This window comes from Hermetia illucens, chromosome 2 (assembly GCF_905115235.1).
Source record: "Hermetia illucens chromosome 2, iHerIll2.2.curated.20191125, whole genome shotgun sequence".
Taxonomy (NCBI): Eukaryota; Metazoa; Arthropoda; class Insecta; order Diptera; family Stratiomyidae; genus Hermetia; species Hermetia illucens.
The window spans coordinates 13447437-13475042 of record NC_051850.1 but is presented as its reverse complement, the minus strand read 5'-3'; the positions used below and the strand labels follow the sequence as shown (position 1 = coordinate 13475042).

General features: G+C 45.3%; 1 protein-coding gene across 1 annotated transcript in view; it reads left to right on the top strand.

Moving 5' to 3' along the window:
- The first annotated feature begins 375 nt into the window (after positions 1-375).
- LOC119647974 (E3 ubiquitin-protein ligase AMFR-like) overlaps positions 376-27606 on the top strand; it is a 175838-nt gene continuing 148607 nt past the window's right edge. The window contains exon 1 of the mRNA XM_038049346.1: positions 376-1134. The gene's annotated coding sequence lies outside the window, so the exon portion shown is untranslated. The remainder of the gene's footprint in view (positions 1135-27606) is intronic.

The window sequence follows — 27606 nt, the reverse complement described above, 5'->3', positions numbered from 1 at the left end:
TATTCAATTTTATCTTTAGAATTGGAATTAAAACTGATTTCCTCGATACTATTTACCAGCCCTGCCCCTGTAAAATTGCAACAAACAAGACAGACACCAACAGCTGATAGCTCTTCTTCTACCTGAGCAACCGATCCAATAAGCATCGTCAACCTGTCATTTCCCTGGAAGCTCTCTTACTGGATTTTACTCTCTTAGGCTTTGCAGTCGAATTGGATATGTTCATAAAATCCTCTCCCCTCATACAGGTGGTGTTCCGTTTCCATTCATTCACATGTTGTTATGCCCATTTGCAGACTGCAAACTCGACTTCGGTTCCAATTGGACTGCCATCACGTTCCGATCGCACTCCATCGCGTTGCGTCGTTGCTGCCCGCACTTGACGTTTGTTGGCGTTTGGCTCGGTGCCGTCTGTCGAAAAGTTGACGTCGCCGTGGGAGGTTGTGCGAGCGTTCTCTGTGTGAATTGTCGCCTCCTTGCTCGCAATCCAATCTCGAGTTCAGTTGCAAACCAGCGTTTCCGCGATTTTCTTTCTCCCGTGCCCGCCGTAACGAGTTGCCACAGTGAAAATTCGCCAATTCAAGATCGCCAGAACGTTCGCGAGCTCGTCCAAGGAAACAGAGTCGCGCTATCCGCGAGTGATGTAATTCCGCCTGGGATATTTGCGTTGCACAGGAAAAGTCTCCGGAAGGTTGGAAAAACTGAGGAAAAACGTCGCCGCCAGTGCCGTCGCGCTGATTTGACTCGCAACCGAGCGGAAAACGCCGAGAAAAGCCTCAGAGTCCAGGTCGGCAGAAGCGTCAATTTGACAGTTGCGTTTGCTTGGATTTTTGGTGTTTTGCCGAATTTTGCGTTCAAGTTCATTTGCCGCAATTTCGTGTGCGTCACCGCGAAACAAGTTGTCCTCCGGGCGAGCGGTGGATTTGCAAGAGGCGGTAAAGTGCAACGGGCAGTTGGCCAGTCGCGCGGAAAGCAGAGCAGATTGGAAAAGTCGGGAAAGTGCAGTGTCAGGTGAAGTGTGAAGAGTTGTCGGGAGTGTGTGCCGTGTGCGCTTCGAGAAAAACCCATCATCGATCCGTGTCAAGCCACCGGAAGCAGCGAGGTGGGAATTTCGCAGTCGCCGATCCATTGAATGTGAGTAGAATCGAAGAGTTTGCCTAGGCTACCGGGCGGTGGGATGGGGTCGTCTTCCCTGCGGTGTGGGCAGACTGGCTGACGTCCTTCAAGGTATCAACCACCCCCGTCGCCGTCCAAGGACATCCGTGTGTTGTCCATTCACTTCTCAATCTGCAAACGTCCTTACCTCGCAGTCAATGGCGCGTCTTCTCTCGGCTGGAAGCAATCCGGCTCCGCAGCTGCCCCATATCATCTGGCGTAGACCCAAATTACCTTCTCTGAACAGCTGGCCAGAACTTGAAGCAAGCGCCCCGAGCGCTCGCTCGACCTCGAACCGCAAAAGCCAACACTCGTCCTTCGATTTAACGAGGAAGTGTCTGTCGCGGTTTTGCTTTATTTCTCGCACCAAATCTAATTTAGAACAATTCGAGTTGGTTTTTGGGTCCAGAGAATGGAACCCGCTGAAGTGGCTCAGGGACCGGTTGCCGCTGGTCGGACCTACTTTCCAGGCAAACCGGTGAGACCAGCTGTTCTGGTCGCGAGCGAAGCATCCAGCAGCGGCGCCACTGAAGGGTATTCGCTTCTTTGTTGACTGCTTGAAGTCGATTTTGTTTTTGTTTGGGTGAGGCACTAAGTGTACGGAGTTTTTGGTCTGATTTGAAGTCGCGTTTCGGCGAGTTCAGTTGGATTTGATAAGGACAGACCCGGACAGATAAGACTGGCGAAAGTGGGTCACTGGTATTTTCCAGAAATTTGCATTATGTGACTGAGGAAGGGGGCAAGGCAGACTGTGGAGTTCAGTTTGTTTTTGCCAGATTTGCTGAGATTATCAATTGGGTCTATAGCCCAGCGATTACTGAGCCTTGGAACCTAACGAAATACCAGACCATGTCCCATAAAAGCTTGAATTTCGGACACTGTTGCATAATTTGGAAGTCGAAACCGGCGTATGTTTTCAAAAATTGAGGGTTAGCCTATAAAAAAAGGGCCTGGGTACCAAAAAAGGGGCAGAAAGCTTCTCTCTCCTTAGTCCGTTTAGGTATCAAGTGTATGACGGATACGGGACTCCTTAGCAAGCTAAAACAAAAACTTTAGTGTGGCCGATTTAGGCCTACCAAAAGCAGAGTTCAGACAATGTCTACTGAGTTGCATCTGCCCTGGAAAAAATGAAAGTTGTCAGTCATCATCTTCTTCCTCGGCTTTTGCCCTGTTCGGAAGTGGGGTCGGGCCGTCCTGATCGATTCCGCCATTTTGGTCGGTCATAGGCCTTATTTGGATGGAGTCAAAATGCTCCCAACTCATCCAGCGTAACAAGTCATCATCAGCTGGTTTTTTAAGGTCGTTTCCTAACTTTTTCGAAGTTGAGTCCAATCTTGTCTCGAATTACGTTTTCATACCATTGTCCTGTCAGTTGGGGCTTAAGAATGAGTACACTCCAAGTCTTGCCAGCTGCAAACAGCAAATTTTGATACTTTACTGCTACCTAAACATCAACAACGCCTCGGAGAGGACTGCCCTCACGGCTACGACTTTTGGCTGTCGAAATCGGGACTATAATTGGTTTCTGGAACGTGCGCACGCTCCTCGACAACGGTTGCGAGGGTCCTTAGAATGCCGCTTCCTCCAACTCAAATGAAAAATCCAACCAAATAAGCTGGGCATTCTGGGACTCTGGAGAGCACTCCTCACTCTCTTGTCAAACTGAGGGGAATGTGCTTTTAAACTGTGGAAAGGCAAGTGGAGGTCGTTGTTGGGTTGTTTCTGACGGCTACCACAAGGCGTGCTCTCTTGATCTGGGAGCCGATTTCTGACAGGATTCTGAATGCAAAATTCCAGTCCAAGAGGAGGAGACTTCCAATATAGTGGAGGAGGATGGTTTCTGCGAGCAATTACACCCACTTGTGGATGCTTCCCAAAGTTGACATGATCCTGAGCTTTGACAACACCTTGCTCGAATATGTGAAGAGGAATCACGGTCTTGGCACCATAATAAAAATGGTGGGTGGTTTGTGAACTTCTGCAGCTTCCACCGGTTCGTCATTGGTGGCAAATTTTTTGAAAAGAGAGCCTGATGTAAGGTCGCTGGGGTTTCAATGGACCGACATCGTACGAGCAATCAGATCGACCACTTTGCGTTCAGTAGTAGATTTAGGAGTTGTCTCCTGGATGTGCAAAACAAGAGAAGCGCTGACCTCTGATGTTCGCTTACGTTAGCTTGCTTTGAAGATCTGTGAAAACAAACGCCAAGTTCAACATCGAATACTTTGATGATCCAGTTTTCGCTTGAGTTGGAAGGCTATATTGCTGATCAGACCGCAGATTTACTAAGTAATCGGCCTGCGAACATCGAGGTGTATTGGGTAGCCATCAAAAATGCTTTTTTCTCGGATGCTGCACAAGTCGTCGGCCAAGTCCTGAAGGAGCGTCAACAGACCTGGCTGATTGCGAAATCGTGGAAACAAATTGAGGACCGGGAGAGATTGAAGGCTCTATTGGCCGCTTTGATTGATGGGGCGTGCCGTGTTCGAACTCTGATATCGTGCGAAATCCCAAGAAGTTCAACGTCGTGTGCGCCGTGGTAAAAGGGAATTTGTTATGGCGCTGGTCAGTGAAGCGGAAGTTGCCGCAGACTGCAATGATTTCAGAAGTGTACACTGCACCGCGAAAGAGCTTGCATGTAGATGGTCCTGGGAAGGACATTAACGGCCGACTTCCCATGCACGATGACGAACAACAACGACAAGTGAAAAGAACTCTTCACCGCGGCTTTTAACCGTATCACATCTGGCGAAGTTCCTTCTCTTGTCGATGAAATGGCTAGTACCATGTAAATATGGAGTGTTCCTCCAAGCAGAAGAGAAATTATTTCGGCCATCAATCCACTCAAACGGGGAAAAGTCAATGGCGTTGACGGTCTCCCGGCGGAGTTATTTATCGTTACACCTGCAGGTTTGCCGCTTCCACTCGTTCGAAAATTCTGTGAATTCGAAACCTTTTTCAAAGAATAGTAGGGAATGATCGTTAAGATTCCAAAAAGGGCACCCGTCTCGAGTATGACAATTGAAGAGATATCTACGTGCTTCCTGCCGTCGCAAAGATAATAGCTAAAATAATCTTGGAACTCATCAAGAAACATCTCGAAAACTTGATCAACAGAGAGCAGGCCGTTTTCTGTTTCCGATCCTTCTGCATTGACCACAACAATAGCCTAACGATCAGTCTGGAACAGTGTGCGGAATTTCGATCTTCACTTCACCTGTTTTTATCGATTTCGAGAAAGCTTTTGACAGCGGAAGTGTATCTGACGTATTTTACGCAGGACGAGCCTTCTGGAGCAACTAATGACTATTATTAGAACGAGATATGAAGGCGAAAGATCGCGGATATTATTTCTTTTTGTTATCGTGAAACTCTTCATGCTACCTTGATCGGAGGACGTGGAGGAGACGATGACATCTTTCCTTAAACACCTTGAATACGCTGATGACATCTGTTCGCTCCCTCATCGGATCATGGACTTTTTCCAATGGCTCTGAATTTAGAAAGACAGAGGCAAGTAGAGTTGAACTGAAAATAAACACCAACAAAAACAAGGTTTCTCAGTCTGACGAATCATCTTACTCTCCCTATTTGCATAAATGGACAGAAAATCGAAAGCGATCAGTTTGTATATCTAGAAAGCATGGTTTCTGCTGACCTGACGCGCTAAGAGCGGTAGATCTACTTTCGCTGATTTCTAATGTTCCTTCTGTATTTGACTTGCGGTTTCATGCAGGGCAGAGGCAACTCATTAGACGCTGCCACATCCCTGTCCTGGGAGCAGCATGCCCGAAGTGGTTACAAGTTGGCATTTGTTCTCTTATACTAATTCAAAAACACGACATGTGTATGAATTATCATGAAGACAAAAGAATTAAACAAAATTTAGGCCTAAGCCGGCTGAGGCTAACTAAAATTTTAAAATATAAGAATCGAGGGTTTCCTAAGTCCGCCGCACCAGTTGGAAAATAACATACTTTCTCGATCGTGGTCCACGGAACCCTCATCCTTGGGCAAGCCCCCAAGTTGCGACTGATGAGTTGCCTTTGCCCTGGACGCCTTTCTCGCAATTCCAACATGATCGGTGCCACTCCATATTGTTCGAGGATGTGATAATGGTGTTACCTCGGCAGCATCCTATTGGATTCAGCAATTGTTATGTGCCCTACGCTACAGGATTTATGAGAGGTTACTTCTAGTATCTTCCTCCACCTTCCTTCCATATCAGTTTCTTCTTCTTGGTCTGTTCTTGCCTAACTATGTTCTTCGCTATTTTAACATGAACGCTTCGAAGTAGATTCCTTTATTGGTGTGATCAACTAAAAGGAAATATTCACTCTTACTTTACAGGAGAGGGCTCGCTGTTGCTTCCTTCCTTATTTGTGTTTGCTCCAATTACTCAACTTCCTGCTATTAGCCGATTTTCCGGACTTCCTGACTGGCTGCATACTACTTATCCAAATGGAGCATCTGTCGCTCCAAACGCCTCCTGACCTTCCTATATAACTCTCGATCGGCGGAAAACCGTAAAACATATCTCAGCGGCTGTTGGCCGCGCCTGTTGTCGGGTCCGATATATAGTACCTCAAGTGTAATCGCCTTACAATTAGTGACCACTAGGGTTAGATGGCTGGCTTTGGGGCCCTCCTTCAGCAAGTTTGGGGTTGGCAATGGTGGAGAAGGCAGTACACTAGATGTTGGAAAGGCCTTGAGAACTCCCTGGTGCAAAACAAGAATGATTACGGCCCCTACGGCCCGACAGTGACCACAGCCCTTCCGATTGCCCAATTGAAGTAAGCACTTACGTTGGATATGATTTTAGTATTCACTGTTTTAAGGTCGACAATGTTTTCTACAATATAAAGTATTGTTTTTGGATAGATAGTCCTTGCTCCTAAGCTATAAGACATTTTGTAATTACGAAGTAATTATTTTAAAAATATATATTGGATGTGATTAGGGACTTTGTCGTCGTCTAATACGTGCATGAAGGAAATTCCCTACTAGGGACAAGCGAAGCATGTTGATCACTTATTAACGCCAGAACAAATGAATATTTCATTTCGTTCTTGCAAGGTCTGCCCCGTGTTTACTGAACACGATCGGTCCTCACGCACGTTCCGTCGCACCGAGAGAACATGTAGAACGCAAAGCTTTCCACCAGAGCTTCACTGGACTACTACTTAGCTCACATTCCTCGACTTTCAAGTATTGAACGTGATGTATCAGGCCACTGGTCCAATGGAACATCTTCGTCTCCATTACCGCGAGACTCTGTTCATTGTCTTTTATAGTCGGTCTGCCCTTAGGACCATTAACGAAAATTCTGTTTGATCAACTTTGTTTTTACACGCTAGGAAAACATCATCTGCATAAAGCAATGTGTGGGTACTTTGGTTTTTAGTCTTCATTAAGCCTTGCCGAGCCTGATATTCCTTATCCCATACCTTAATTCATAGTCCATTGCTTACAGGCACTCCTTAAATGAGAAATAGTAGACTATTTGCCTGGGGCTCCTCTTCTGTGATGAGAATCCAGTCTACTGAGAAGGATTTTAGTTAGATATAACGCCAGGAATTAGGAATTATTCTTCGCAGCTGATGATGTGATATCTCTCAATTATCTGAAATAAATCAAGTCAAGATGGACCTGTGGTTCTACTGAGGCGCAATCTAGTATGTGGTTAAATATGATCTCTAAGGGCTTCGCTAGTGGGTTGTTCCAGGTTTTCCAGGATAACCGCAGGTTTCTTTTTCACTAGCGTGTCGGGATTCTTCAAAAAGTGTTATGAGGTCGTGGGGTCGGTTGCTGCATGGCGTGATCGATTTGGCCTGATACCCTTTGCTTCTTTTGTTTGCGATTCCGGCTTCCCAACACGGTCAGTTACGTTAATTTGATTACTGTCGTTTTAGTATACACCTGCCCTATTCATTGACAATGGCTCCATATGTGACGTTGTTCATCTGGTTTAGCTCGCCAGTGATTCATCCCTGCTCCTTAGAAAATCTTGCCTAGAATGTGGACAACTTTTTGACACTGATTTTTCATGAGGACCTCTTCACAATTTCTTTTAGTCGTGATGTTTTAGATGCTATAGCTGGTGCCGCTTCCGTTTGTCTTACCACACCCGGTCGCTACTACAGAGGCTTCAAAGTCAGGTATTCAATTGCCGGTATTCACTGCACTGCACTCTTTTTGCGGTCAAATTTTGCTGCTTGGAAACTGTCAACCATTGCTCGGACTCCACTGTTTTGTATTTTTCAACCGAGTTTCGCTGCCATTAAATTTCGCGATCACTCAATTTAATGGCAACGACTTGTCCTTATTAAAATATTAAGAAATCAAGAACTTTTTTCTCGTAGTACATAGAGTGTAGTATAGAACTGTGCCTTGTCAAATTAATTGGCTCACTCGTCCGCTTCCGCCACCTCCCGTCCCTAGAACATGCATTGTCGTCATCGATAGCGCCCCTTTCATTTTTCTCGCTGCTTGCTGATAGGCGAGACACTGTATATTTTGCCTTTGATTACATTTTTTTTCAGATAACGCGACCCACTATAGCTTTCCAATCCCTCTTCGTTACAGAGGACTCTTATTGACAATCTATGTTTTAAGTTTGCTGAGGTCACGTAATGCTAAGTTATCTCCTCTTCTTCCTCAAAATAACAACAAATAGCCAATTGACGCCATATTAAAGTTTCTGTATCCCACTTTTTAAAGGGTAGTCAAAATACTACTCCAACAGAAGTGGCAATTACTCCATTCGGTAGTGTGAATCCTTTTGACCTTGCCCTTTAGAACAACCTTGACAGTGGATGGCATGATACCAAAACCCTGCTCTGGGCCCACAATTGGTTATACAGCATGCATCATTTGTTCGAATATCGAGTATCGAGGGAGTGTAAGCAACAGCTGGTACCAGTTTCATATTAGCTGGCTTAACAGGGTTTCAGTTTAGCCATTTCTGGAAAAGATTTGTATGATACCACTCTACAGGAAAAATAAACTTCACGTCTACAGGATGCTAAGGCGACCTGTGTTATATAGTAGCTGTAAGACCAAAACCAAAGCTAGATGTGGGCTGTGATACCAGCGCCTTAACATTTTCGTGGATGGTCTAGGATGCTTGTAGTGACTTGGTTTGACGCTGGGCTTCAGTCGCGATTGTATAGGTCATCGACGAGTGACAAGCATGGCTGGGATAGGACTGCTCCGGATTTCGCAGAAAATACGATGGCGACGCGGTGGACTGTCGGATTCATACCAATGTGTCACTGAGACTGCGAAAAGCGGGTGACGTGGTTTTCACCGAAGGACTAGTTATGAAACTTCGCCTTATGGTATGTTCCCCAAGAAGCTTTTATTTCTGCAGTGTAGTTATCGCTGATGTTGATGGTTTCCCCCTCCTGTGTTTTACCAGGAAGAGTCAGTAACGGATTTTCAAATGTTATCATGAGCAGACCTAAAGTCTTCAGTTGACTCAGCAAGAATCCTTTAGAAGGCCTAATTGCCATATTTTCCTGTCAAATCCTTTTTGAACTTTTATAATTGCGGGAGATAACGACGAGCCAGTGTTCCTTTCATTTGAAGGTCTCCCAAATTAGAGTTTTAAGGAACATGTTCCAATTCAATGTGATACAGTGACTGCCTTTGGAAGCTTCGAGTGTTTTGCGAGGAACTGATAGTTGGTTTCCCCGTTATTCTGCTTAATCCACTTTCGTCCCTACGAAAGTTTGACGAATTTGCGTTGCCAATGGTTGCACGCCTCCTACTATGCAATCAGGGGATAAACCGAGTTCACCTTTCTCTGGTATACAAGCTTGTAAACGCGTTGGCCTGCTTCTTACAACATTCTCGTGCCGTTATAATATTGGAGTATTATAAATTAGCCTTGAAGCTCAGGTTGACTTCAATCATCATCCTCAGACTTTTTATATTTAGGTTTGGAATAACCGTTTTTGGCCGACTTAAACTTTGGTAGCGTTCGTTTTTCTGCTGTTCGCAATCATGGCCGTTTTCTTTGTTGCCAGCTAGGCCTTCGCTATTCTTACCACCTCCATTGTATAGACCCCTAAGTTTTTTATTTGAGACATGCTTTATTTCGCAGGCGCGGGGCCATTTTCTCTTCGTGAACATCTTCATATCCTGTTTTTTGTGAGTACAGCCCTTTTAGGCTTTTAAGAGTCGATTGTCTAATTGGTGCATTCAACAATTCCTACAGGCTCCTTTCCAAATTTTCTTTTCCCTCTTTTTTGTGTTGAAAGAGCGTGTCACTTGATTCATCTTCTCATTCAATCCTTCCACATTTTTTTCTATCCTCTGCCATCTTGTATGTATGTATGTGCCGGTGAATGTCCTTCCTCTTCTTGATAAATCCACAGAACTTTATTGTTTTATCATCAAATGAGTTGAAAGCTGTTTTTGCTTGGTCGTTTCAAACGAAATCTCCGAGAAATTTGTTGTCAAGATGGTGCCCTTCTGTTTCTTTCTACTACTCTCTTACCGCTGCAGATTTTCGGAGCATTCAATTCTTTTCAATGCATCCTGTCCCACTCCCTCCTCCATATTCTAATATCATATACCGTAGTGGCCAAACTTTCCACTATCAAGGGTACTACGTTCGTTGGTTATCGACGACCAAAGGCACTCCACAAAATTGGCACCATTGGGTTTCGTAGACAAAACCTCCCTCTCCGCTTCCATGATTGGTTTATTTTCTGGATATCTTTCTTACAGCGACTTCCGTCCGGAACTGAGCATGTAAGGTGAAACGCAGCCGTCGATCGTAGCACGAATAGCGGTGCCTGATAGATCTGGTAAACCAATACTGATTACTTGAGCGTCTACAGCCATTCATAACATAGAAACTCTTCATTTTCCGACCAACCTTTGGAGTGTTTCTGAAGAAAACATAGACTTGCAATTTAGGTAATCAGTTCACGATAAGTTTCTGAGAAAAACCTCGGCATTGTTGTAGACTAGTTTGATGATTTCTGCAATGAATGACATATTGATTTCACTGGAACACCCTCTTCTTACCCTTTTATATTTTTTGTATTGTAAAAGCCCCTAAACGCCTTCTGTCCTCTTTTTCTTATCATCTAATGCCTGACGCTTAAAGTCACCTCCATTTGTCCATTCTCTATCTTCATATCTTGCAAAATTTAAGATAACTGTCAGCTGTCAACCCATATTTTTGCGACACAAATAACATATGCTGTATAAGTTTATTCTTTTCCTGATTGCCATAGGGTTTTGTATTGATTGCGACCCCCTGCAGAGTTGTTTATTGCAATATTGTCTGCTCGTTTAGTTGGCTCCACATCTATTTAATCAGCATTTTCTATAGGGACTCAATGTTTCTAGGGTGAATTGACTGACATGTTGAAAACCAGCCAGGGCTCAAAATTTCTTACATTTACAAACTACTACCCTGCCCACAGCAGCAGGACAAACACAAAGAAACACACAAGCTTTCATGACCGGAGCCAAGCTTCTAAGGTTGAATTGAAGATTGTGCGCACCTACAAGTGTGATGCATGTTCAAAGTCGAAGACCCAATCATCCATAGTTAGAGTCGGGATTTGATCCCGGGGTATAACGTCGAGAGACTGAAGCCCAAGAATTTGTTAAATGTCTGAGCATCACTTTTGATCGTCCTTAAATGGAAGTGTAGAGATAAGAAAGTATATTTCAGTCTAGGGAGATATCCCTCTCCCCAAAATCCTGTCACCTAGAGAGCGACAAAACCTTCTATTCTTAAAGTGTGGAACTCTCGATCTCTCATCTATCTAATCTTGTCGCACCGTAAATACTCAATTCAATTTATGCAATGTGCTAATTGTCCCTTATCAAATATGATATCCATGCGAATGTGCGATACGGAAATAATCTTACTTTTTCAGGCCATAAAAAGTGGCTTTCTAGCGTCATAAAAACAGATATCTCTAAATATATTACGTTTACTACGTTTGTCTTTGGCGTTCTGTAAATTATTTTGGTTTTGACATAATTTGAATGCGTGATCCACTGTCACCCTCCCGTACCTGGGAAAGATTTATCTTTTATATTCACTCTTTGGAGCAATTCGAAATTTATATTGCGTATTAGAGCGAATCAAATGTTGGAGTCGTTAAAGGTGGGTCCTGTCGCAGAGGCCTACGTTTTAGATTCAGATATTCTTGCGTCTTTGTAACAAATTGATTGGTTCTACACATATTCTGTAAATAAAATCTGTTGCCCACTAAATATATCTGACTTGAGAATTTATTTTGGTCGGCCGATTAGCGACGATTCGAAATGCGATGAATGGTACAGGCCCACTTCCTCTCGCGAGCCAAAAATGAAAATTTACATGCATTCTGCTCCCACTGACAATTCTGAAGCAAGAGCTTGTTGGCATTGACTTTTGTATATTTTGAAATTACCGAATGAGTTTAAAATTAGTCAGAATTTTATATTTTATGATCGAATAAATTGAGGGGATGAGATCTGTAAAAATGAAAGTACAGTCGGAGATATGGTTCCTCACGGCTCTGTGGACTCTCAAGGGCATGAAGACTTACGAAAGTGCTTTTATCAATAAATAAAAGCTAAATTCCAATGAAAAGGAAGTAGTTGCAATATCGCTCGAATTTGGCAATTTATCATAAGAAACTACCCTAACAGCAGCGCCAAAAATGAGATCATCTTTGACAAAGGAATCTCTGGTAAAATATTTCGTGTACAATACGCTCCTTAAATCCACACACTAGTCTTTGCTACTTTGTAGTGGTTTGGTTAGACAGTGGTTACTTAAAAAAAACCATATTTCGGGAACTAGTTGTTTTAAGGGCGCAGGAATTGGAAGAGCTTGTCCTTATCCATGCGGATCTTCGGCAATCAGATGCGAGCATCCGGTCTCCTGGGAATCTCGTCGTAAGGGATGACCTTCAGCTTTACGCCCCCCTCAGGCTTCGCTGATCTTAGCGACGCATGAACCGAGAAAGTCCCTAGAGAATTGGTCCTCGCAAGCTTTAACGTGAAACCCATGGACCACCTAAGAGGAGTCAAAGCAGGGGATGAGTCCCGTGTGTTTGCCTTCGGTGTCCAGGAGAGGCTCAAAGATCTCCGAAAGCCTGGCCTCAGCAGTGGCCCACATCTCCGGCGCTAGTTTGTCGCCAATGCCACACGTAAGTGGCCGCTAGCCACGCCGCTGACGGGTTTCGCAGTTCGTGGCCTGTCGGCTGACTGTTGCTGCGCACTTTTCTTCGGATGTTGCTTAACGTCTGGGCTCCACTCTGCTCCGCTTGTGATCTTGCTCGACCTCGTCTTGAGATTGATTGCCCTTCAGAGCGATGGGCTTCACCTTCTGCTCGTCTGCGAGGCGTTTGCTATTGTATTCCTCAGCAATCGCCTGGTATTTAGCGAGGTCTTTTTCATCCCGCTCGACGACAGTACCGGCCTCCTTAGCGCAATCTTGCTGAGAATATGTATGGCCTTCTGGTACTGGCTCTTGAGTAGAACACCAGTGGCCCTTCGCTTCTTAATCGGTTTCCGGCGACCGACGTTCTTGTCTGTTTTCACTTTCAAAGGATCCCCTGACGTCGAGGGTTTTGGGTTAGGAGTACTATGTCTGGTACTCGCTACACCCAATTTGACGGCAGTGAATTCCAGGCTGGAAGCCACTAGTCCGTCTGCCGCCTCGCCCCGGGAGGTATCGGCGGTTTGTTTCAGCATAGCGGTGCTACGGCTGGCACTTCCTGTACTGCTCTCGACGGCTACTGTCTCCTGGATGTCCAGTTCCTGCACCCTTAAAACCCCGTCCCTCCTCCACTGCTTTCCCTGAAAACACCAAAGAAGGGGACAACTGCTTTAGGAAAAATACTGATTCAGGAACAGCACTAAAGATGGGAACAACTGATTCCCGAAATACGGAATTTGTAACCAAAAAGGGAAGAACCCTCTCTAATCCCACACTATCGTCAAATCAGGAAACCATTTCCTTCCTAGTGACGTCCGGCGCTGGCTCTGCAATGATCAAATGAAGATTCACCAAAAAAGCTTGACCGTCACCTCCTCAACAACTAGTAGTAAAGCCCGTGAAAAATTGTCTGACAATTTTCCATCAGTGACAATACTAGTTTAAAAAAATCCATGCAAGAATTCTGATAATAAAGATGCTCCTCGGTTAGGACGGCCCACCAAGATTGTGGCAGTGATCAAGTAAAATTCACGTTACACGCCCCGAAACATTGGAGAAACGTTAAAGGTTAGTCAAAAAAAACTTTCACTTGTACGTAAAAAAGCTAGGATGCATAAAGAAGCTGGTTAAATTGAAAGAAAACGATCCATTTTTGAAAAGGACGATAGCTAGTGATGAGAAGTGGATCGTTTACAAGAATGCATAACGCAAAGAGCCTTGGTCCCGATGTGAAAATCGACCTCAAACGACTTCAAAAGCGGAACTTCATGAAAGCAAGCTTATGCGCTGAGTGCCATGGAATTGCAAGGCTATTTTGGAACTCCTACCAAGAATCCAAACGACCAAGCCAGAAGAGTAGTCTCGCGCCATTGGACAGTTTGAACGGATCTCTCATCGAGAAAGAGCTCAGAGTCAGGGTCAGTCGCGAAGGAGTTGTATTCCATCACGACTATCCAAAACCACGCATTTTTTGTGACTCGTCAAAAGTTATTGGAGCTTAGATGAAATGTGCTGCCTCATCTAACATGGTTGGGTGACTTTTACACTTCCATCCGTTTCGCTCTCCCCAAAACTCCTTGAACGGAGTAACGTTAAATGCACCTTCAGCACCTTCCTCAGTTTTTCACAAATAAAGACATGTGCTTCTACGAACAGTGAATTATGAAGTTCGCTAAGAACAAGGATAATCTAGTCGGATCTGGGAAGTAGCCAAGATTGGTCTGAACATCGAGGTCAATGGCAAGCGACCTGAAGGCCGGCCGCAACAACGGTGGTTTGATACGCTGAATGACAATTTGAAAGCCTTGCGATAGCATCCAAATCACGCCTTTGATAGAACCAAATGGTGAAACCGATCATGGTTAGCCGACCCCGCTTGTGAACGGGACACAGGCTAAAGAAAAGGAAGATCTGGGAGCCAGCCACTTGACAAGAGCTGTGAACAGACGCACGAACCCAGGGCGGCGCCACCTTTCCTGTGCTCTGGTTTATAGTGATGGACCAAATTTTGCCAATATTCAACAACAGCGTGGTGAAAGTGGTGGCTTATGCCGATAAATTGGTGATATTAGTGTCAGGGATGTTTCCCTCCATTATGAGTGACATCATGGAAGTAGCGTTGGAAAAGGTTTGTCTGTGGATCGCAAGATGTGGACTCGACATAAACCCAACCAAAAGGGAATTGGTGTTATTCACCGTTAAGACAAGGGTGCCTGAATTCTATCTACCAAGGCTGAATGAACAAAGATGGGCTCTTTCTCCCAACGTAATGTAAGCATCTGGGTATAATCCTGAATTTAAAGCTAAATTGATGATTGAACATGGAACTGAGGGTTAAGAAGGCCTGTATAGCCTTCAATGCCTGCAAGAGAACTTTTGCAAAGAAATGGGTTCTCCGACCGAGGATGATTCTCTGGATGTACATAGCTGTAGTGCGTTACATCCTAACGTACGACTCTATTGTATGGTGGCAGGCTTTGAGCAAAGTACAGTAGAAGGAGGCTTAATAGGGTTCAGAGATCCGCGTGTGCAGGTGCTATCGGGGCTCTGCAGTCCTGCCCGGCAATTGCCCTCAATGTACTTCTGCTTCCCCTCCCCCTAGACCTCCACATTAAATAGTTATAGCGTGCGCATACTAGACAATGAAGCCCTACGGTCATAGTTACATCCTAGATGAAGTACGTCGGGAAATCTGGGCATTCCTCACGGACTATGCCACAAGCAAACTAAACTTCATCAGAAACTTTGGTGTGGACTTTCTAATCAGGGCAGAGAAGAAGACCGGTAGGGTGTTGTGGAGTCGATTCTGGGGTTCTCTCGAGTACACACGGTGTATCCCACGGTTTCTTCGCTGAGGCATGATCCAAACCCAAGACGTTACTTAGTAGTTCTGGTCGACAGCCAAGAGGCCATTAGACCTTATACTCAGTGAAGGCATCCTCCAGGCTGATGAGACAGTGCAGAAACGCGATGGGCAGTTTGGGCGCTACGCTCAAGGTCACCCCCCTCTGGGTTGCAGGTCCTAGGAACATGGAAGGGAATGAGCAGGCTGATGGATTAGCTAGGCGAGGCTCTGCTGTTGACAGTCCTCCGGCGGGTACAGTCTGGGTCCTGCTGCCGACCATCAAGGGCGGAATCTACTCGCATTACTTAGCAGCTGCGAACCTCAGATGGCGAAGGCTCGCCATCTGTACTAAGCCAAGGAGGATCTAGCCTGCTTATAACCTGTCGGTTTCAAGGTGTTTTTTAATTCCAGAATAATGTAAGCTATTATCTTTGCAATAGAACAAACAAACATCCCACTCACTGAAATTGGAAGACCCTTCCCAGAGTCTCTAGTGACCATCCCCCTTCCACTTCCTAGAAAAGATCTTAGATCGCGAGGATTTACTGAAATAGAATGCAAGAAACAATTTTCGAAAGACTATGAAGCATAGTGGCTTCCCCTTTGAGTGCATTGAAAGCAGAGATGATATTATTTCTGTTTGTAAGAGCAGATCATATCTGCCGTTTACGGTGACAGATCATTTTATTCGCAAGCGGTACTTCAACCAGTGTTCGTCCATCCGCTTCAAAGTTTTTGCCGTTATCTGAATTTTGTGGACAATAATTTGTAATAGCAAAAAGAGCACTCAATATTCTCGACAGAGTTGCTCAATATGTTTGTCGTCCGGGCAGATGGAAAGTTTTTCCGCTGTTGTTCAACGGAATCGCGGAAGCACACCATGTTGTGCTTAGAGGTCTGAGGTTCTCACTTCTGTGTGTAGATGCGGACGAACTATGCAATCAAGGGCAAGCGACCATCAAGTGATGATCTCGCCTAAAGCAGGTTCCAACGCCTTTTTTGTTGCGCATATTTTGGGGAGGGGGTAACTGTGTACCTATTGCTGTTGTCATTTGACGAATAACACTCTCGGTATGGACCGGAATCCCGTGGTGAATATTCCGTCTGTATTTCGATACCGGATTCACGCTTACTCCGACGAGTTTTTTGGAGAACAATAATAAAGTGCCGCAAAAGGAGAGGGGGGGGGGGGAAGAGGAGCTACCGTTAATGTCAAAATATCAAATCTGTACTGCAGAAGTTAAAGCAAGTCAGCATTCTAAAGAACCTCAACAATGTAAAATTGACGAAAGCAGGAGCACGAAGCCCAAAAAACATATCTGTGCGTAATTTTGCTAGTAATTAGGTTATAGCGAAGCAAAGGTTTCAAAGTGAACTAGCTTGGATGCTCCTTAAGGAAGGGGGCGGGTGATAATTGATGTTCTCCTAACTGGTTGATAAGCTAAAATACGGCCCATAAGCAGACTCTATTTCAGCTCTTTTTGCTTTCCGTAAGAGATAATTCAAAGTCCGAGTAGACTCTCTGATAACCAGCCTCCGGAAAGATGGAATTCTAGGTGCCAAGGCGCGCTAAATTCCACTGGTTCTACTTTGTCCGATAGTCAGATTCTGTACAAGGATGCAATTTGATTGTGTCATTTCGTTGAGGAGGTTGGTACATCGGTGGAAAAGGCCTTTAACGCCAGACAAGATGATTAGCAGGCTTTCCCCTTTAAGAACCAAAACTTGGTCATCCAGGTATGGATTGAAGCGAATTGCAAGTTGAAGCTCTACTCTATACGGAAAGAAGGAGTCTAGCGTTAAAAAAATGACAGGTGGCTGAAGCCATCCATGCAAAGACCACAGTTTTGTCTCTAGCTCGGTAGTTAGTGATTATTGACGACGGAGAACTGGAACGTTTTTGAATTGAGCATGATCCAGCTGTGCTGAAGAGGTGAAATAGATTAGTCCTTTCCAAAAGAGAGAAGGTTCAAGAAGCCTCTTGACTGAGCCGATGACTGGTACAATTATCGAGATTCTGATCCGATATCATCTAATGGCAGTTCGCAAGGGAAGTAAAGCTGCAGAATTTCAAGGCTTCGCCTCTGTCCAGAGGTTCTACAACCAGCAATGAATGGCAGCATTGTGTGCACGCGACCTTCATCAAGAATAGTGCTGAGCCCATGTTGTTAGCCGTGAAAACTAGCAGCTCGGCTGCTCGGATGTAAAGTTTTGGGGGTCATGAGACTGTTCTCGGGTGATGCGATTTGTTGCGCTACCTTCATATTTGCCGTACTGGAGAAGACACAAATATGACTTTCGTTGTCCTTTATGAGTACACGATTGCCATGCTCACCTGCGTGATAGTGTACGAAGAGCCTCAATGTGACTTGAAGATATATCTGACTACAGTAAAATACGAAGTTAATTCTTTGTAGCAATTTATGAAACGCCATTTATAAGTTCTTTCTTCTCTTTTTTCTCATTTGGCTCTATCAAATGCCTGATCTTAATGCAATCGCAAGACTTTTAAATCTCCACCAGCGTATCAGGCTACCGTTATTTCGGTCGGCCTTTTGAACGCTTACGATCGGTTTCGATGTACAGTTAAGTCCGTGAGGGTTTACCGTGAGCACCTTTCTTGCGACTTAATCCCACGGTCTTCTTAAGACATGGATTGATTTTGTGACCATAATCAGAGCCCCGCTGAGACAAGCAACAACGGTACTAGTCTATACCAAGTGCATGGCTTAGCATTCATAATGGTGGATGCAAGACATACCTAAATCTCTACCGAACTAAGGAGTACGGCACCCGTGTTCAAACCCAGCCGAGGCCCGAGGGTCTCTTCTCGCTTGAGCATAACCACAACCCCCATGAAACTCCCACTAGGGGGCCTACCGTAAATAACTGAGCTGTACTCACATACAACGGGAGTTCACCCGAAGTATAAGAGTCCAGGAGTTATCCCGGTTCCCATGGTACCAGTATACACCTGGTAAGGTTTCGTGACCAATTTGCCACTTCAGATGAGTCCCCGTGCAGACTCAGGTCTGATCGCCCTAATTAGGCCTTTGGAGCATTCGACCTACTGCATCACGGCCGGCAAACCAAAGTGAATTCAGCGTCTCCCGGTGCCACCACTATGGAGGTTCTCCTCGGCTACTTGATTTTGGTTTGCCCGACAGGGTTGCCGCCTCGACTTCCTCACCGCCACCTCTGACCACCGCTTCGATGTACAGACCAATCTTCGCAAGTGACCATTGGTGCAACCCCACATCCATCGCGGATATTCTCATTTCAGATATGATCAAAACGTGTCACGGCCGTACTCCAACCCAACATCTTCGTCTCCATTACCGTAAGACGCCATTGATTGTCTTTTATAGTCGGCCAACACTCAGAACCATAGAGACCGACAGGACGGACGACATTGCGGTAAATTTTAAATTTGAGACGTTCGTTGATACGTCGATCTTAAAGAACACCAGTTGGGGAACGCCACTTCATCCAGATTGTGTTATTGCGTGGAGCAATTTCATAACGCAGTTCTCCATTGGCTGATAACATTGACTTCCGGTCCTAACCGACCCCCACCTGAAGGACCAGTTGGTATAGTTGGTTCCGTTTTTAAGCGCGGTAGATCCGCCTTCATCCTTCTCCGTTTGTAAGTTTTCATTAAGGAAGAACTTTCAACAATCACCACGTAGGGATGGAGATAGGTTTTATTAGTAGAGCTCTCGGTGTTGGTTTAGCAGGCTTTATCGTCGGTGTCAATCGTATTTCGCCCTGGGACTTTTACTACCTTTTGACGGTCCCCAGAAGGATTGATTATTCTAAAATTGTTTTCAGCTTTTCTTACGTTCGAAAAAATGCTCAGTTGCCAGGGAAATTCGGGGCGCCGAAATCTCTTCGCTATTTTTTGCGATTTAGGTAGACCCAGTTTTGTGCAAACTTGTTTACCTCTGCGAAAACTAATTATCTAAATTCTCGAAGTAGCGTTTACAATGAACTATAATAATTCGCTTCAGCCTGAAAATTAGATTATCAAATGTACCGATGTTTGCTGCCTAAAAGTGTTTGATATCGAATTAGAAGAATGCCAGCTGAACCGTGATCGGACCCTCTCCATTTTTTCACAATCCACTTGAATACACTCCAAACTACGTACACAAATGGGAAAGGTAAACAAGAACTCCGTTTGTATTTTGTGAAAATATTTACATTCCATGGCTTATCTAACTTTGAGCTCACATTTCCTTATCAGCTCGTTAATTGCGGCGAAAATAGATTCTGCAACGTTTCCCCGTTACAAAGTTTGGCCGGCGAAATAATTGGCATCAATTTCAACTCAAATTACTACAAATACAAGTTATTCTGCATTCTGCAAGCCCAGGCCCCACTTGCAGCGATCTGACGGGACTCATCGTTATGCAAATTTATGGCAACTTGACTGACTCAACCACGTCAGCGGAGAAAGAGGTCATTTGATTGGCTTGAAGCCGTTATGGGAGTCAATTCCAATGACCTCAATAGTGGTTTGCGCAGTGACGCAAAGTGTAAACTCAACCTGGGCTGGTTGACTGAAACTCAGTGATGAATCGCGAATGTTGCCTCTTGTTGTGGTTATTCAAAGTGCAGCAAACCCCGCTCGCATAATAACGAGCGGTTTCGGCTTCACTGGTTGAATAAAACTGCTTTCTTGCTAAATCAAAACGCGGCCAAACCTGGGGCTATCTTAAATCTAATATTTTATTCTGACTTCAAACAATGCAATCTAAATTCTAAAACGAGTTATCTGATTAGCGTTAGATACAGTCTAAATGTTGGGGTGTTCTGTTTGGAGTCAAATGTTTGCTGAAAGTGCTAATTTGGATTCAAGTTTGTTCTACGCATTAGCATTTGCCATTCTTTATTATCACGTTTTCGTTAAATTGTAGCAAGTTGTATCGTTTCTGCAATCTTTTGATCCAGATAAAAACAGCCGATAATCGCGATAAGAGTTTAGAGATATATTTTTAACACCCTTAGATACTACAGGTTGCACAAAGTCATTGCTGTCAAAGATCATTGCAAGGCCGCTATGTTCTGAAGGTCCTAAATTTAGGCATCTCAGGAGGTAGTTGTTTGTAAGTGATACTTGCAATTTCAGTACCAAAACGAAGCCACCAAAAGAGCCTACCTAAAGCCTCTACCGCAACGAAGGAGTACGGCCCCCAAGTTCTACAGCGCAACTCCACGCATAAGCCTACAAAGAGCTTTGCCGGAGATGGGAGCACAACCTCCATGAAACAGAACACATTCCCTGGGAATTCTCTTGAGACATATGAACTCAGGGGACTATCTCAGTTCTCATGGTGCCAGATAACCTCTGGTGAGGCTTTGTGGCTGGTATCACTTCAGATGAGTCCCGTGTAGCCTTGGGTTTGATCGTCCTACCTACGCCTTGAAGCGTTTGTCTACTGCATTACGACCAGCAAGTCAATGTGAATACTGCGTTTCCCGGTGTCTTCACTTTGAGGTTCTCCTTGGCCACTTGGTATTGACTCAGCCGACAGGGTCGTTGTCCCGCATCTCTGAACACCTGGGTAGTCTACACTAATTTTTACAACATTATGGAGACTAAGAACGGCTTGTGATCAATGAGAACATCAAGATCGCTGGAATACTCTCAAGGTTCACTGCGGTTTTCAACGCTTCATGGTAGGCCCTCTGAGTTTTAAGCAAGGGACCCTATCTTTCCATCTCTTCTGAAGTCTTGATTTCTTGGAAGCTTCCCAGAAACAGGGGTGAAGTCAATTTTGCATTGATGATAATAGCAACGACAAAGTGCACCTTTATGTTCGGTACGTTGGTATGAGATAGGGTGGTGATTACGAAATCCCCTCCAAGAAGGAGGTATTAATACAATGAGATGCATTATATCATCGTTGGTAATATGCTGTTTTTACAGGTGACGCCATTATCATAATGAAGGATTTGAATGAAAGGATGGATGTTGACAACGTATACCTATGATAAAGAAACTCAGTATTGGTAACAAAAGGACAATCAATTTTTTAGCTGGGGGAAACAAGTGCCGAAACGTGTTAGGCAACGTGAGAAAATAGGAGGAGGAAGGGAGCTGTTATCCGCCTCTTCCACCGATCGAGCTCTATCTGCTTTACAATGAGAAGAACCCGAACGTAATGCTTACCACGACTCCACCTGTCTGGAGAGAGGTCTCCTTTAATTAAATAGAGCTGCTGACGAAACCCATCCAACCTTCTAGAAAAAAAGCTGTGATTGCAATCACATAATCAGGAGGTCGTGCCTTTCCAATCTTATACAGGTAAAACTGAAAACCTCCATACCCACTTAGGAGCTGAGAAATAGTCATTCCTAGCATATTTCCGATTCAGTCACGCTCCTAAGTTACTAATGAGTTGTCACTCATTTAGTGTACGTTGCCGTTCTTTACGAGCAACCACCTCTCTTGCGTTTGTGTATGACTTTACACTTCTTAGTAAGAGAGGCAACGAGGATCACTCCCGCGATCTCAATCACGGCCGGTTTAGAGAAAGCGCAGTAGGCAGATGCCATTCGCAAAGCTCCCCGTCTCTGTACTTGTGCAAGACGCTTATGATATACTTCCTTGCCAAGAGCGTCAGCCCATACCTCTACGCCGCAGAGCAGAATAGACTGCGATGAATTCATCAGGAGATGTCGCCTGCTAGACCCCCCTATATTTGCCATTAGCCGATTTAACGCCGAAATTCCAGCTGCAGTTTTATCCGCTGCTCCTGTGACTTGCTCGGAAAAGCTCATCTTTGAGTCAAGAGTTAGTCCAAGGTACTTTACCGTTGCTTTTGACTCGATTATCAATATGGGACGCAGGGTCGGAATTCTCTTTTTAGTCAGGATGACTACTTCGGTTTTTTCCAGTGCAAGGTTGAAACCATGAATATTCATCCATCCACTCACCCGTCACCTCAATATGCCAAGTATGCTTTGCGCCTGTTCGAAAGTGCATCCAGCAACAAGCATCACGACATCTTGTGGCATGTCAAGACTAAGCAGACTACCATAGGAAGCGTTCCAGAGATCCGGCCCTAGGATGGATCCCTGTGGTAGCCCCGATGTGACCTGCATCCTTCCGCCGTCGATCGACACATAGAAGGCTTGCTACGTCTCGATGCCCTCCTGGGCGTGGAAGCTCCGCAGGCCGTCGTTATCAGGTTCATAACTGAATTTACGGCAGAGTCAACTGCAATGCCATCACCCCCAGGAGTGCCGCCCAGCGTGGCCCCACTTGTTCCAAGAGATTAGATATTGTCTGCTATTTGTAATTTAGCCTAAAATTGATAGACCAGTAGCTTCCTCCAAACTACAATTTCTATTTTTCAATGGAGATATATATTTCGGGAGCAAATTACTCCCTTCATCAGTACAAAGCTACATCATCTGGCTTTGGTGGGGTGCCATGCAGCTGGGTCCCTGTTTTGGTACTGCTCACTGATGAGCACTAGATCAGTTTTGTTCTCCGCAGTGAACTGCGCCATCAACTCGTTAGCAGTTTAACTCCGGCGCATTTTTTTTTTTTTTTTTTGGAGTAGGGTAGGTGAATGCGTTTACGCACAGAGTGTTGGACTCCCGCAACAGCACGCTGGCGGACTACCAACTAAACACCTCCCTGTCATCAGCGAATTAGCCTGGAACCGTTTGACACATTACTTCGGGCTAGCCGTCCCGCTCTCCCGGCTTTGGGAGCCTTCAAGTCAGGGAATTCCTTTCACCAACGGGAGGGGAAGGGAGGAAGGGAGTTGTTAGTTCAGGGAACCCCTTACCATCCGATCCCTCTGCCGGTCGAGTTCAATCTTCTTCGTAGTAAGAAGAGCCCGAACATAATGCGCAATACGATTCCAGCTGCCAGCGCTCTTCAGCATCTCCCTGACAATGTCTGGAGAGAGCTCCCCTGTGTCTGCATAAAGCTGCTGGCGGAGGCCGTCCCACCTCTCACCAGAGAAAAAGGTGTGTTCAGCGTCATCCGCCACTCTATTGCAGAACACGCAATCAGGAGATCGCGCCTTCCCAACCCTGTGCAGGTAAGACTGAAAACCTCCATGTCCACTTAGAAGTTGGGTAAGGAAGTAATCAATCTCACCGTGCTTTCTGTTCAACCATGGGTCTAATTTGTCGATGAGCCGCGCAGTCCACTTGCCCCTTGGCTCATTTTGCCAAGAAAGTTGCCACTCGTTAAGGGTGCGTTGACGTTCTTCACGGGCAACCACTTCTCTTAAGTTTTCGCCCTTACGGCGATAGATAGCTTTGCGCTCCTTGGCAAGGAGGGCAACGGGGATCACTCCCGCAATCACCATCACAGCCAGTTCGGAGACGGTGCGATAAGCAGACGCCACTCGCAAAGCTCCCCGCCTCTGCACTTGAGCGAGGCGTTTACGATGCACCTCCTTGTCAAGGGCATTAGCCCATACCTCCGCACCATAGAGAAGGACGGGCTGCGCATATTTATCTGTTGGATGCGGTTCATGTTTTTCGCGTCCTAGCTCTTTCCAGTTCTGCTCTGAAGACTGAATACCGCCCAAAACCTGCAGTGTGCGCAACGCTCTCACCAGACGTGCCAGTACACTTGCATATAATGCAGCTCTCCTTTTCGTTGAAGGTTCGTCTTATGGCCTGCCTGACCGTATTTGCGGCAAGTTGCCTTTCTGTCAGGTCCCCGGCAGGTTGCAAACGTGTGCCCATAATCCAAACATCTGTAGCATTTGGTGGGGGGATTATTCGTATCCTTCGTATTCGTATCACCCAACCAATTCTGATTTTCCCGCTGTTAAGAAGCTTTCTCCCGTATTACTCGGCAATTTCCACTACAGCGAGTTTTTGACTCCTTCTATCTCGTTCTTTTCCGTCAGGCAGTTAAGGTCTTGGATTTCCAAAAAGGACATGGATTCTAGGCTAGAAACCACAGTTTTGTCTCTCAGTAACCCCTTCACCGCTTCACAGAATGTACCTTTATCGCTTGTCCTCGGGCCTAATTCGACGAGGGCTCCACCACCCACTTCCGCTTCGCTATTTTCGGACTTGATACTATAACAGATTTCGCTGAGGACTTCCGCAAAGGTCTTGCCTTCCGTCGGCTTAAGAAGCAGAGTTGGCAGTTTAGTCCTTCATCTCCTCGCCTTTTCTTTTGGTGGCACAGTTTTTTTTGATAGTGCGACGTATTGTTTCCTCTTGTCCCTCTTCGCCATCTTCTTTTGAGCACTGAATGAGGTCTCCTTCAGATCTTCCTCCTTTCGTTTTTGCCCCAATTCGCATTGCAATCCGTCTTTCCGATCCGTTTGGCATTTGCGGTTTTCTCAGCGGAAGGTACGGTTGTATCTGTTTTCCGTCTGTAATACGAAATTGTGTCGAATAGCTCCTCCAGCTCCATTGGCCCTTCTTCACCTCTTTGCTAACGTTTTTCTGAAGAAACATCGTATGCCGCATACGCTTCACAACTGCCGCGCATTTCTTGATTAGCCTTTCCTCTTCGGCTGTCCCAAGAATAGTCGACAGCGGTCCCATTTGGCTTATATTCGAAGCTATCTGGTCATTTTCAGTAGTTTCCTCTGTGTTTCTTTCCGTGACAACAGCATTGCATAGTACAGTCTGGATTGCCGTCTCCGTCGTAGGTGACGCATCACTCTAGGAGCCTTCTTTTCTGTTTGCACACCCCGATGTCTCCTCTGGTATTTTAGCCTTTGCTACGTCCTTCGTTTGGCGCTGGAGCGAGCATCGCTCTTTCGTTCTGCGTTCATACGCCGCCAACTCATTCTCCATTCCCACTATATTCTCATTCATATTTTCTTTATTCGCCATCTAAGTTTTTATCAGCGCATCGTGTGCAAGGGAACTAGCCACAATAGTCAGGAACGGGTATACCCTCGGGGCAAAGCCCCTACCCCAGTTCCCTGAGGTTCGACCTATGCTTAGCTGATCCCGGAACTCACGCTGGAAGAGCTAGGCTAGGGGGCTTCCAGTGTGTCCCGGGGTGTATAGATTATTCGCAGTCCGTTCTTCACCGAGAAACTTTCTCAAGGCTACTACCTAGAACGCAGGTATGATATCAGCTAGTAGGCCAGAACTGCTCGGTCACCTCGGGAATGCCACGGGGGATCCGGTGTAAACCCACGCATCGGAAAGAACACGTAAATTTTTGTACAATGCCACGTGAGGCATCAAAGTGCTCAATGAACCCCCCACATTCCCAAGCCTGGTTGTCGATGGTGCTCTTCGAATGAGCTCCAATATTTGTGGGCGGACCTTCATGGTCAATTTCGTAATCTTTTAGGTTTTTGGAATAACTATCCCCTCTTGGTCATCTTCAACCACTCAGGCTGGTCATTTGACCATCGCAATTCTATTTTGCTGTTACAAATTGCGTCCAACCTGGAGCCCAATATTTCCTAGGTTCAGGCCCGAAATTTCCTAGGTTTCGAATACTTCAACTAGTGGAAGATAGCCTATTCCCGCTCACAACCTCGTTTTGATGTGTCGGATAGAGACACAGTAGTATCTCAACATTGTTCCCAGCTAGACTCCACGTGCACTTGACTTCATTTTTCAAGTTTTAGGTTCCACGCCCTTTTCGCCTGAAGCAAGTGTTCATATGCCTCAATTTCCCTTCCCATCTTGTAGAGTTTCTTGTCCTACTCTTGGTAGTATACCACAAGAGTTTATCGTTTCTTGTGTTTGCCTTTGAGACAGCATCTCGTAGGTGATTGCTTTCCAGAGGTCTCTGGATCTACGGGCCTGTGCGGCTATATGCTCAAAGTATTGCAATCCGGGCTTCTGAGGAGTGTCCTTTCCTACCTTTATGTGAAACGGTTGTCTCTTCGTTTCGTCAGGATGTAGTGATGGGTGAAATGAATCTTTGATGGAATACGGAGGCAGTTGGCCAAGTGCTGTGCCGTTTCGTCCTTAATGATTCATCCTCATTTTGTTTCTCTGATTTTAAATGAAGAATGTTAAATTCTCGCGATCCCTTTTGTTTGATTTGTTTATCCAATACTCTGTGACGAGGATGCGATCCGTCATGGATCTTCCTTTTAGACCACAGGACTCGCATCCGAAGTTTTACGGCTTTACGCGCGCGGTCGAACCGTCATTTTTTTTATGTTCATTTTCAGGTTTAGCTCGCATGTTGGTCATTCGTTGGGATCGCGCGAATCTCCCCGCTTGTTTATTTTACGCACGCACCGGAAAGAATACGACAATTTTTATACAATTACACGTGAAAGATCGAAGTGCTGAAAGGACCTTCCCCCCCCCCCCCCCCCCCCCCCACCTGATATTCCTGAGCCTGCTTAACATAGAGGCCTAAAAGCACGTACGGATGGAGCACTATTTGCGGTCGGACCTTCTCAGCCAATTTCGCCATCTTTTTAGGTTTTTGGGATAGCTCTCCCCTCTTGGTCGTCTACGGCTACTCTGGATGATCGTTTAGACTATCGACATTCCCAAATTAGTCATTAAAAAAGATTCGAAACGTTTACTGAAAGGTGAAAGGTGCAAGCGCTGTAGGTTCCGTGTTTGTTTTAACATACTGCTGGTTAAAACACAAACGTCGACGTCAGCGTCGGTTAAAAATTGGAATCCTTTAATTGAGTCGTCCAGGTTCAAATTTTTCTTTGTTGCATCACATCCGATCGCTTCAGCTTGGAGAAGGCTGGATAGTTTCTCTGGATGCTATTAAGGAACTCGTTCCAGTAACAAGGCATTTGGCACTTCCTAGCGTGGATTCTAAAACGTAGTAGTAGCAGGGGCCAGCTGGTCGAGGGTTGCGGCGGAATAGTTTACTGAGATTCGGCGTATCTCCTCGAACATCGATTGCAGAAAAGCATGCGCAGAATTGTTTCGTTAGAGCCAGCTGCTAAATTCCGTATCTTTTGGAGATAAACGGTTTCTCATTCTCGAGACGGTCGCTGTGGAGAGGACGTCCTATATTCGCTTCTTGCGGTGGAAATAACGCATTAAGTACACGCTATATCGCTCAGAAGCGGGGTCGGCTCGTTTTAATCGATTACGTCATTTCTGTCGGTCAAAGACCTGATTTAGATAGAATTGAAAGCCTCTCAAACCACCATCTAACGTCTCAACCTTTTGGTTTTTCTGTCGGTGTTTTGGTCGTTTCTCGGTAAGTGACGTCTCGTCAGCGCTAATTACATGTTCATATCATTGAAGAGCATCTCTCCCAATTTTCGAACGAAGGATTTTGTTTTCATTACCGCGAGGCGGTGTTCATTGCTTTTGTAATCGGTTAGCACTCAGAAGCAAGGAGCGGTGGACGACAGTGCAAAGGGGGATGTATACATATTGCCTTCAAATGCTTGCCATGATTTTTCACGTTTAGGATCTTAAAATTTTTTAGACTATTCACTAGGGATACCTTACGACTGCCAAATCCATT